Source organism: Coturnix japonica, chromosome 23, assembly GCF_054131305.1.
Source record: "Coturnix japonica strain WE chromosome 23, WE-NBRP24, whole genome shotgun sequence".
Taxonomy (NCBI): domain Eukaryota; kingdom Metazoa; phylum Chordata; class Aves; order Galliformes; family Phasianidae; genus Coturnix; species Coturnix japonica.
In genome coordinates, this window is record NC_140685.1 from 9,041,346 (window position 1) to 9,054,394 (window position 13,049).

Here is a 13,049-nt window from a genome sequence, read left to right on the forward strand (position 1 = left end):
TGTACTTACAGAGGCTGAAAAAACAATGACAAAATAAACACTAGGTAAAGAAAAATCATTTTTGCTGTCAACTGAGATAGCTCAGGATTTCTGCACATTACTGAGCCTACTATGACTAAAGTCTGTTATGATATATCCAGATACAATGACTTTGCTTGACTACGTAGGTTATTGCAATTCTAATCATCACTATCGATTCAGACACTCACTGACATTTTTCTGCATGGCCAAACATTATTTTAAGCACTGTGTTTGCTATTATGGCTTATGTATTTGTGGCAAGTTACTTACCAGATGATCACGTGCTTGATTTTCAGACATTATGTCAATTCTATTCCAATTCCTATTTTCCTCAAGAAGGACACTTCATTAGGCATATCAGTTATGTTTTGACAGCAGCAGCATGGATGCCAGTTTATGGGTGGTTTTATTGTTTGGTTGGTTGAGGTGTTTTTTCTCTTGTTGTTTTCTAAATAATGTAATAACCACTTTTTGGCACTTCGAGATGTTCCTCTGCATGTGAGCAGAATGTGATGCAACAGCTGGACATACATCACTGACAGCCGTAAGGAAGTCATCTTAGTAGAAAGAATAAAATAGAGATCAGTAACGCAGATTACCTCTCCTAAGTATTGAGATTCATGTAGGGAATTCTGGGGTCCTCCTAAACAAGTTATCCCTCTCCCATCGTATCTTGTTTTACTGGTGCTTTATTTATAAAAAGGAATTATGGACATTTCACATGGCAATAGTGTGATCAAACACTTCAGATCCAAGAACTTCACACTTACTTTAATCATCTAAATTAGATGCACGTTTACATGATTAAGGAGAAAACAAAGAAGAGAGCTGAAGCTGACTGAAGAAGCTCCAGGACTGTAGCTGTATAAAAATATGTTTCTTTTTAAGGCACTTATAAAAATCCTAAACTTTCATAAAGAAGTTATGCTGAACCATTTGTAGTGACACACTAAAAAGTGATTTATTATCCTGCATAGCTCTCTATAAAGCCAGTACATGAAGGCATCTGTCAGGTTTGCTCTGAGGACAGAAATAGACTTCACGGTTTGGATGCCAAATTATATTTGACATTTAATTTACCATCTATGAAGCTGTAATATTTCACCTAAGCAGAATGGGAAGGAAACAGCAGGAAATTCCATTTTCCAAAAAGAAATACCAACACTCATTGCAATCAATAATCAGATAACTAAAGAAATAGATCGTTGACCATAGTAAAGTACATCTAAACATGATGAATGTAATGGACTACAGGGAATATTTTGTAAATGGACTACAGAGAATCTTTCGTATATAGAATTGTAGGAATAATGCATATAACAAGATTGAGTTTCATGATTCTTACCTCTGCTTCTTGATCTGGTCTGGCTGACAGGAAGGAGCAGCAGCAGCACAAGCACTGGCACCAGGCAGCAAAGCTCAGAGCAAGACTTACCTTCAGCAGACTTGAAACCAGTCCTGGGCTAAGAGCAGGGGAGCATCCTGTTGGGATCTCTCAGGCTTTGGGCAACAGAGCAAGCAGGGTCCCAGGCTATTGATACATCAACATCTTCACTGTCACTCTGCCTGATTTCCTTGTGACTCTTTGGAAAGCAAAGCTGGAGATGTTTCAGAGAACTTCATGCACTGCAAAGAAGAGAAAATATTCATAATGACCATTTATCTGCAAGGAATCCACACCAAATTGCTTCCCATTCCTGATGGGATTAGTTACTTCTTCTAAAAAATAATTCTTAGTCAATCCTCACAAGTCACATCTCTTAAAAGAAGAGAAACCTTCTCTATTTTTATTGGAATATAGAGAGAGATTATAGCCATTACCAAACATGAAATATAATAAACATTAAATTTAGACACAATTGTTCCATTTTTGGGGAACTACAGAGGCAAACTAGTTGCCATAAATGCACACAATATACACAGCTCTGCCTGGGATCTCGCACTTATTTGTGACATCCTCAGCAAAAGTGTTGTGCTGTGTTTGCACTTTTCTCTCCCACATCCACACCCCCTCTCTTCTAGACACATCTTTGGCTCTGAGCAGAGAACTGTTTCTCCAGTTCCAGTCAGAGACAGGTAGGAATCCTCTCAGGGAGCTTTGTAGCACTATTCAACAAAATACAGACACATAGAAGGCAAAAAGGGAAGGGAGATGCTCTTGTATAGACAGATATTTCACTTCATTAATGTGCACCATTCACCATTCCTCTGCTGCAAACTTTGTTTCAAAAAAAGTCAGGAAATTAACTAATATCTTGTTCCACATCTCCAGTTGCCAATGTCATAATGATATTCTTAGGTATCAAGGAGAATATTTCATTTATGGAGGAGATAGAATTATTCTTACAGAGAATATTAAAATCAATTAGCCTTCAAGAATAGGAAACTACATAAGTCACTCCAAAAGTAATGCCTCCTGCTTAATTCCATGGAATTAAAACTACAACAGATATTAAAATTACCATGATAGTATTTGATAGAGCAAATTCTCAGCTACAAAACACGATTTTTCAACACAGTCACCACCACTAGCTGTGCATTTTCATCAGTGACAAACAAGAGCTGCATGCCATGCTCAGAACAATCTGCATGGCTGCCTGGGACGTGGTGTGTATTTCATGTTGCTGTTGCTATTGCTGAAACCATCCACCTTGCAGAGCACTTGGATCAGCTGCTTGGTCTCCATCAACATTCCACAAGTGTCAATGAATGGCAATGGGTGCAATTTTTTCCTGAAAGAATTCAGTGAGCAGCCCTCATAAAAGCAACAAGACTCAGAGGCAAATAAACAAGCACTGGATCTCATTAAAGCTGTGCTTAGCCTAGAACGCCATGTTAATTTGGAGCAAAACAAAGCATTTTCTTGAGCTGCAGAAATCGCATATTGTCAGGTGGCCAGCAGATTTTGTTTGCTTTTTTGCTGAAAATTTAAGCTTCAAACGGAGTCTCTTTAAACTGGAGAGGAGAGACTGTGGTAAAAGAATGAAGAACTTGCCAGTGAATCAGTGCAACATCATTACTATCCAGACTTGGAAAATCATCCATCATCCGGCAGCAGCCAACACAAGCTGAAATTTACCAAGCTCTGTCTACATACATTCTGGTGAACAAGCACCTTCCCTCCTAGCTCTGAGTGGACTGAAAACAGATGGTCATAAATAAACAAACTCAGCCCCAGATAACCTTGTTTCTCTCTTAGCAGATCAAAAACCCTCAGTCATTACTGCCTGGGTTGATATTCATTCAGAGGAATGCCTCATGTATGTGTCCTCCTCAGACAGCCCATTGCTGGGAATTGTGCTGTGGCATCACTGCTGCAGGTCTGTGGGGTGTACTCCAGAAACTCCTTCTTAAAGTAGTGAAATACCACTTACTTTTGTTTCATGCGAATTGTTCATCTTGATTTATCTATTATTAACCAGTTATTCCTGCCCACCCGTGAGACGGTGATAAGCATGACTTACAGTACCCTAACTCAGTTGTGTTTTACCTGCCTGTCAGTGGGCTCTCATTTGCTGTTTGTCTCAATGTGTGTTTGTGCTGTTGCTACAGAAGTGAATTTGGCTGAGATGGTTTAATTGCGGGATATGGAAGCTGAGGGTGATCATTACAGACAGCTCAGGCAGCCATGTCTAGAGCCTGATTTAGTACAACAAACCTGATATGAAACACTGTTATTAACAATGACAACAAATACCTGTTACATAGTAACTGTTTATATCAAACACTTCCAAATGGGGAAAAAAAACACAAATACAGATGCTATGGATAACTTGGGAACAGATGACCAGTATAATGCAGCATCAATAGAAGGAACAAACCCCAGCTCCCAGATTCCCAGCCCTTTCTGCACACCACACAACCCACCCACCACTCCCTGCAAGAGCTGCTCCCTGATGACTGATGGATGGGCCAGTATATGGGACCTCATCCAACACTGCTACACAATTACCTTTAAAATGAGACTGTACTGGATGAACCAACCTGTAAATAATGTAAAGAAAGCAGGTTTTAATATTTATAGTTATCATGAAGAATTTAGTGATGACAGTACAGTATACCCCAGACATTAATTTCATTAGATATAAATTACACTAGAATGACATTGATATATTGTAATTAAAACTAATGATCCATTGATTCTCATCCAGAAATTCAGTTACAATGACAAATATTCCTCTGTTATAGACCAACGAATAAATATTAAAAGCATACAAAAGTCCAGGAGGCAAAATCTGCATTCATTTATGCCAAGGTTTGTATTCCAGTGAAGCTACTGGAGTTAGCATGAATAAAATGAGTTGGTGGTTCTTGGGAAGCATCTTTTAGAAGCAGAACAGAACAGGCTTGCACTCAAACACATGGTGTTTCTCCCCTCTGTAACTCCAGACAAGTTGTATGAGCTAACTCCTCATTTCACCCTCTCTTGGGCTGACCCAGGAACTACTTCCTACACATTGTGAAGTGCACCCACCATTGCTTTGGCAATCCAAATATTGAGCATGTGGATAAGACATAGTGGGAACAACAATAACCCATAAAGCCTGGATCTGAGCACAGACAACAGATGAATTAGAGATGTGTAGGGCAGTTCCCGAGGGCTGAAATACATATGTAACTTAATTAAGCATTTTCCTGCAGGCCTAACTGATTCACTGGGCCAACTGATACTGTATTTAGGAGGGAGCATGTTTAATTTACAAATTAGTGGATTACAGTAATATGCATAACAACATATTAAATGAAGTATTAATGTAATACAACCCAAACGACACATGATAAACCATATAAGCATATATACAAACTTGATTTAATATGTTAGCTTCCTTTGCCCTCTGTCAGTCTGATTGCCTTTGCATAATCCATGTTCCTAATTATCCCCCGGTATGCCTTGCATATAAATAGCTAATTAGATGGTGTCCCTGTCAGCTATGAAGTATGTAATATCTGGAAAAAATACTCCTTTAGAAATTTAATTTAGGATAACAGATTGTGCCATCTAACCAAAGAATTAAAGCTTTCAGTTTACTAAGATGTTTGCGCATTTAATATCAACTTCATACTATTATATTAGTGCCTCAAAATGTGTCCAGTAATTTTGTTCTTTAAAAAAAATTTAAAAAAAATTGTCCTGTCAAAAGTATGTACAGTAATTACAGCGAGTTGCTTAAGACCTAAATATTACCTCACACAACACAATCTGACATGTGCATCCATTCTCCATTAAATACATGCCAATGGGGGAATGCTCGGATGCAGCTCAGGGAAGCAATGCACCAAAGCAGATTAGAGGCTGTGCAGCACTGTGCTCCTCCTGCTCACAGGTGGATGCTCCTGGGAAGGGCACTGGGCTTCTGATGCTCCTGGATGGCAAACCTTGCACATCGTGTCAATGTGCTCTAAGCGCTTTTCTCTCATCTTGCGTTGTGACAGTCACTGGCTATTTCAAATGCCACCCCCATTAACTCCAATGCACACAGCATAGAACAGTATAGAACACAGAGCACAGTAAAGTGAGAATGAATTAAGAAATAGCCACGTGAACCTCTCCCAAAATTAGGAGGTAGCATGTTTTCCTTTAAGTTAGTCATTAATACTGTATAACAGTTAGGAAAACTGCACCACTTATTCCTTATTCAGTTCTTTTATGTCCAGTAGATAATATTGATGGGTTTTTTCCAGATCTGTGTTATCATGCCAGGAATGAGCCCAATGGGACAAGGGCAGTTGGAACATTGTGCTCTGTGCCTTGCACATGGCAGGCCCCATTCAACCAAAGTACATGAGCAGCTTGGTGCTTTCTGCCGTGTGTGTTATATAACCCATGCAAAGGGCAATGATGCACATTTCGGAGTAATTAAGGTTCATAAAGTGCTGGGATTACAAAACAAGTTCTTATAAATAGCACAGGAATGAGCATTAAAAAGATGGAAATGCAAATCTTTTCCCTTGAGGGTGATATAGGGAGGGGATATTTAAAAGCAATTGCTTCATGAGCTCAAGCTCCTTTTTCCAAAATGCAGCCTGCTTGGTGGGGATGAGGCGGTCCCAGGGGACCACAGGGCTGGGCTGTATTGCACTGCAGCAAGCTGCTCCCATCACCATCACTTCCCTTCACTATGACCATTTTTCTTAAGGCTTCAGCTTCACAATTTCCATGAATTCTTTTCAGCATTAACTGCATTCACACATTTTTAAAGAGCAATTGTTTACACCTGCAGTGCTATTCTGGGAATATTAGAATCTCCTGTGATAGTATGAACTGCTCTGCTACTACTGACTGAGGCATGTAGGCACTTTCAAGTGTGCCTGGTAAGGCAAAAAGTAATTCATAAGATAAAGGATTTATTAACATTTGGAAGTGGAGACAGCAACCGGTGCCAACCACCTCAGGCAGGTCTAGAGCTGGCACTGCCCTGGAGATCCCTGCCAACTTCACAGTGAAGCCTCGTCCATGGCATGCACTGACAGCTTTGTCCACTTGTATGAAGTTTTTGCATTTTACAGTCCTTTCTCCATATGAGGGAATTTATGTTTTTAATATTACACTATACCCCAGCAACCCGCATTACTCACAGTAAATATATTCCTGTGATTATTTTGTATATCATCGGCAAACCTAAATGAAAATGACAATGTCTAGAGATACTTTTAGCTGATAGTTGTATTTATTCTGTGTGTTTATGCACTCGCTGTCAAAATAGTTGTAAAATATGCATATGAGAATGTATTCCCTGGAAGCTCAGAAAAATGAGCTAGTCCAGTCTATCCTACTTTAGATATACAGGCACTGCAAAATGTATCTCCATTGATGTTTTTATTACAGCTTAAAGTAGGGCGCATTTTTAAAGCTTTGTGAGATGTCAGTAAGAGCATCTCCATCCACACAATTCACTTACCAACGTGTCTGTTATCAAGCGTTTATCAGGTTGTGATGACTCCAATAAAACAGAGGGAACTCTAGAGGAGCTGCATGTCTCCTCTATGGGAGATCTTTCTTTTTCTCTTTTATAGCAGATCAGACTGTCCCCCTCTCCCCCACCAAGGCATAAAAATGATTCACTGCTGTCTTTCAAATGCTGTTGCATGGAATATGTCACTCATGAAACCACACAAGTGTCTCCCAAAATGTTGTTCTTTGAAAACTGTGAGCTGATATTACTCAGCTAAACGTCATTATTTACACTTTGCTTAACTTCTGCCTAAATCCTTGCTTAACAATCACCGTTCGAGTTTAGCACTGGGTTGGAAGTTCAGGATCATGGCTGTAGGACTGTGCTTTGGTGGATGACTCACAGCCATCCATACATGGGGTTCATTTTTAACCATGCTGGCTCAGTATCATTACTGTATACATAAAGAAATCCTGTTTTACCCATATGAGCATACCATTACCCACAGCTAGCCACAAGATACGGAAAATGAGTGATGTTCTCATCCACCCAACAAATTATTCATCACAAGTCTTGAAAATAGCTTCACCAGGTAAATCTACTGCATTGTATCCAAGCTCCTTAGCAGTTAAGGACAGGGTTTGATTTTTCTGCAAAGAATGCTTGAGACAGACGCTACATGCACAGCCTACACAGTCAAATCCGCTCCTGTTAATTAGAATCTTGCTTCATTTGAATGAATAAGCATCTCTGCATCTGGTATGAGTCATGTTGCTAACATTTTTGTCAGGTGCTTGTCTTCATTTAGCAATTATGAGTAAACCCCTTTCTGTAGAAGAAACTCGGATTAGAAGCAAATTTCTGCCATGTTTTTAGATGCTCCTCTACTTTCTTTCTTCTAAACACTTCCATCACAGAACACTTTCTCCCAAAGAAACCTGATGTGCTTAAGCTCATTTTCTTTCTGGTGCTTTTCCCAGGGCTTCATTTTAGCTATCCCAAAGGCCTGCAAGAGGACCACGAGCAAGAAGAAGCAGAAAAACAATAGACAGGAATCCAGATTTGAATTTAATGACAGCATGGATTCTCTCTGCTTGTCTCATAGGAGTTCAGGCAGAAATTTTCTACCAGGTTTCATCAGAAATCATTTTGATTAACACATCATGTATGAAAACAACTGTCCAGCATCATCAGGGACTGTGCTGGGGGAACTCCAAGAGAGCTGAAGTTCTCTATGTGGACATTCAAAACCCAAGCACTGTGGCTGGGGATTTAAAGCAGACTCAACTTCAGCAAATTTAATTAAATTAAAATCTATACTGCAACTTTTCAACTTTTTTGTCCCCAAAATGTACTTGTTTGCTCATGTGAAGCAAAACTAAACAAAGAAAGTTGATATTATCATGGCAAGAAAAAGAAAGGGATGGGAATGACTAAAGTAATTAATGCAAGCCTTTTGATTAAAGTCAATTTGCCTTCAACATCATGACTTTTAATGTGCCCTAGGCCTGCATTAACAACTCACACGCACATGGCTTTACTAGTTGTTTAATTATTTATAAATTTTATTGCTTGTTAAAACAAAGCAACCTTAATGAGATTAATACAATTATTTTCTTATTTAACTTTTACATATTAAAAGGATGGAATTTCACTGCTCTCCCCAATAAATCTCCAGCTCTGTGTCCTGCCTGCCTGCAGTTCTGCAATCTTCTCTATGACTGAGTGCTGTTGGGGTGTCTTGTGCACCCTTCACACACAGCTATGAGGACTAAGGCCAAGATTCATTTTGATGAAATTACGTAGTGCAATTCTGAGCATCAGGCTGCTTTTCCTTCCACATCTTTCTAATGCATTAAATTTTCTATGTGAAATGACTTTGGCCTTTCTGTGAAGGACACTGCTTCTTGCAAAAAGCATCTGCTAAGAGCTTTATTAATTGCGAGATCACCGCAATTAGACAAAATAAAAATCTGCCTGGGCAATAAATATTGTTCTTAATGTATGTGCACCAGCTCAAGTGAATCTGAAGAGCTAGAAACAACTGCTCCGAATACTGATAGACTGAAAGAACTTGGTATTCTCTGATCACCTTCCTTTGAACTATTTGATTAACCTAGGAAGACACAAATGAATTAAATCAGACAAAGCCTGCAGAACTGATTCAGTATAAGCCTAGCACGTGTACCACTAGTAAGACTAATTGCTATCAATCAATTTCCTTCACTTGCAGTGGAGATAAAAAATACCTGGGGCAATGCAGGGCTTGCCTTCCAGAGCAGTTCATTGATACAAGTTGATACAGAAAAATCCCATAGCAGTTTCACCAAGATTAATCATTTTAACACAAACACACACACACACAAAAAGCCACATGAAAGAAATTTTGTAGCTATTTGGCCTAAAGCTGGTGCAATTGGGAAAAGTACCCTTGCGTGTAAAAGCAAAATTGGAAGCATCGTTTGAAAAAACATTTGGATTTCATTGTTCCAGGTGAAGAGAATAAATACATTCCCCTGCTGCTTATGAGGATTTGCAATTGTATTCCATGCTCGGATGAGCAGAGGCTCCTTGAAACACCAAGAGCCAAGCACACAGATGGACTGGGCTCTACCCTGTGCTGCTCCTTGTCCATGGGATGGCTGGCTCCCATGTCCCTGCCACCCACTCACACTGTGTGCTGCCATGCTCTGAGCCCAGCACTGTGTGCCCACCCTTACCTGGAACTCAGCCGTCAGAGATTCTCTTTCTAAAACAAACATTATCCTGCTTCATCTTTCCTGAATTCATTACGGCTGACACTGTAACAACAGCATCCAGTGCCAAATGGACTCACATACACTTGGGACAGATGCAGCACCTAGAACAGATTTATACCTTGCCTTGATACTGTAACACTAACAAGTTCAGTACTCAAGAGTTGCAGGCTTTCTGGTGGCATCTTTACGAGACCCTGCTGACTCTCCACCAAAATTTATACCTGCTCAAGCATGTTCTCTGAACCACAATTGCAGACACAATAAATTTAATGGATCCTTTATATGACAGTAGATGCTTCTCAGTGCTCCTTTACATGGCACTGGGGGGAAGCACTCCTATTTCGCAAAGCCTTGTAGGCTATTCCAGTTGCACTTTCTCAGTACTCACAAGTATTTTGCAGTTTGGGAGATAACAATTAAGGAGCAGAAAACCAAGCTGAATGTACTGACTCAATTATTCCCTAGGAAGACGTGCAGGCACACAGCAATGGCCTGGCCTTCCTCCATGCTGGCTTGCTGCAGTGCTGATGGCTTTGAAGTGTCAGCCTGAACACTGCAACATCCACAGCAATGGGGAGGGCTGCCAAAAGGCTCTGTAAGATGAACAATTTGCAGGATGCCAATAAGACCTCCATTTCAAAAGGCAGCATGCAACGTAGCTGATACTGAAAGCTGCTTCATGGCAGAGTCCAAAAGGCTCACAAAATAGGCAAGGGTGAATGTTTTCCAATAGCATGTGTTTTTACCTTGATTTTTCAAGTGCTGACCTCGATTTAAGCACATAATTGGAGAGATCCAGAGAACATTACAAAACCTCACCTGCTAATACAGCTTCACCTGAGACAACTTCAGAAGTGGAACGTACTACGTTATTGCTAAAGCTTAAGGCAGAGGAAGGTGTTATCTGTAAACACAGCTATTCAGAAGATAAATATTTAAACACAGACTTCATGTCAGAGTCTATCAAATACAATATTCACCAGTTGGCTTAAGCCAATAGGAAATTTTAACAAAGAATGAACTACTACTTTTCACGGTTATTTAAACCAAATTAACAATGACAGTAATGCAATTTCCTTGGCATGACTCTTTTTCATTTCTCTTCAGCTGCCTCCTGCAAGAATCTTTAGAGAAGTTTAAACTGATTTTGAGAAACCCTCTGAAAAAAAAATGCACTTTGCTATTATACATCTTCCAGGTGTTCACAGAAGTGCAGAAGAGAAAATGTTTGCATTTCCACTTAAATGCTCTATTTATACAGAGCAGGAGACGGAAAATGACAACGTACATTTTCCAAGACCATAAATATTTACCTCCACCAAAGTACAAAAAGAGGGTTTGGGATCACTCCACTTTTCTAGTAACATGTGCAGAAAGACAATGTAAGATTTTAGCAATGAGGTACACTGCTGAAGCAGCAGTCTGACACAAAGGCTAATTAACAGGTGTTACAAGTTCAGAACTAGTGATCTCTAATTTGAAACAGACTACTTAGAATAGTTTTTATGGGATTACTTCATGCTGCTATGCTGTTATAATATTCAATGTGCTAAAATTATCCTTTGCTGTAAGAAGGAACTATGGTTTCAATAGAACAACCCACTTTACAGTTTCACTCATGTAGTCTGATTGTAACTGTATGCTCTAAATAATTTCTACTGAATGTAGACATCACTGCCTAAAATCATTGTTACAGCTTTGCACCTATGAAATGTACTCATCCACTAAAGGCAGTGGAACAACTTTCTTTGGATTCACTTGAGGCTCTGAGGGTCTCTCTAGTCAGTAGATGCAGCTGTTACCTCTGTCTTCACTTTAGTAGTCCCTGGAACAGGTACCTGGACTTGCTGTTGTAACAGACACTATGAAGAAAATCAGCTCTGCCCTAGCTGAAACCAGGGCAAAATACCTGATTCACAGCTATAAATCACATTATGTCACAGCTGGAGCTGGACTACAGTTTCCAGAGGTCACTGTACTTTAATCAAGATTTATGCTGTTAGGAAAAGACCTCAAAAGAACTGGGACTCAGGGTTCTCTCTCTTCCAGCTCTTGCTTTCTGCCAATGTGGATTCCATCCAACAGCCAGCACATGTCCAAAATGCCACCCAACGTCATTTCATTGAACCATCTTACCAACAGTGTCACTTCACATCACTGCAGAACCACAGGCTGATGAGGAATGAGGAATCCCAACAGATCTCATCTGATATGTTTACCTGATTCTGCCAGGATGCTCAGGTTACAAACCTCTGGTGCTTTGGGGAGCCTTATGGTCTCCTGATGCCTGACTGCATCCTTAATTCCCCCAGCTCTGTTCCTAGCATTCCTGATTAATACAGGTCACATCATGTGTGTTAGAGTAAGATGCAATGAAATTAAATCTCTTGACAGCAAGTTGACTTTTAGGGCTGCCTGCCAAGAAACCTGATTACTCTAACCAATCAGTTGCAAAAATTACAGAAAACCAGCTTGCTGATCCTAACTACACTGGGGGAAGGGGAGGCAGAAAGGAAATCAAACAAGAGAGCTCAGGTGAAGACATGAAATAGAATGAAAACAATATGGATAGATTCTGCACGTTTGTTATATTTTTATTATTTTTTTCCCCTTAAATAATCACATCTATGACATCCCCAGTGGATTTCTCTGTTTTATTAACAGTCATTGTTTCACGCCAGGGCTACACCTGACACAGCTACAATAAGATAATGTGTTTTGAACTCCTACTTTTCAGAAAAGTTTTAGGGAAAATATGTTGTGAAATACAGCGAGCTGCTGATATATGGCTATTTACATGAAGTAGCACTGAAAATCAAAGCAGGCTGTGAAGCTGCTTCTTTGTTTCCTACACTATTATGTTCCCCAGCCCTAGACGAAACTTGCTTCAGAAGAAATGCATTCCATTCCAAAGGTTTGTTTTGCTCTGGTTTGCTTCTGGTTGTTGTTTTTTTGTTTACCTGTTTTTAACTCTCTACTCCAGGCAGCACCTGGAAGTGGTACTGAGCAATACACGTTGCTCTTTCAACAGTCCCACCCAGGATGAGCTGCTCCCTGGATGCTCTGCCGGTGCTGGGGCTCAGCCAGCAGCCCTCCCTTTGCTGTTCTTTGCTCCCTTTCCTGTTCTGCTAAAAGCTTTGTATGTCACTAAAACAGGACGCAGCAGGGATTGCTGTCTGTGGTATTTCAGGGCATGTCTTCCTAGAGGTAAGCTGTTCTCACAGGTGTTTTTATGCTATATTTCGTTACTGAGGTATTGAACCAATATGATACAAATGCAGCTATTTAAATACTTTTATCTCCCTTCTCAATTGTGGTATAAATAGTTTTCCATTAAAACCCTCCTAAAATAATTTATGTAGTAATTATCATAAAG

At 39.9% G+C, this 13,049-nt stretch overlaps 1 long non-coding RNA gene across 1 annotated transcript in view; it reads right to left on the reverse strand.

Moving 5' to 3' along the window:
- Positions 1-1,456: 1,456 nt before the first annotated feature.
- Positions 1,457-13,049, reverse strand: part of LOC107322316 (uncharacterized) — a 184,392-nt gene continuing 172,799 nt past the window's right edge. Inside the window, exon 5 of the long non-coding RNA XR_001558890.3 lies at positions 1,457-1,647. This is a non-coding gene — a long non-coding RNA (uncharacterized LOC107322316). The remainder of the gene's footprint in view (positions 1,648-13,049) is intronic.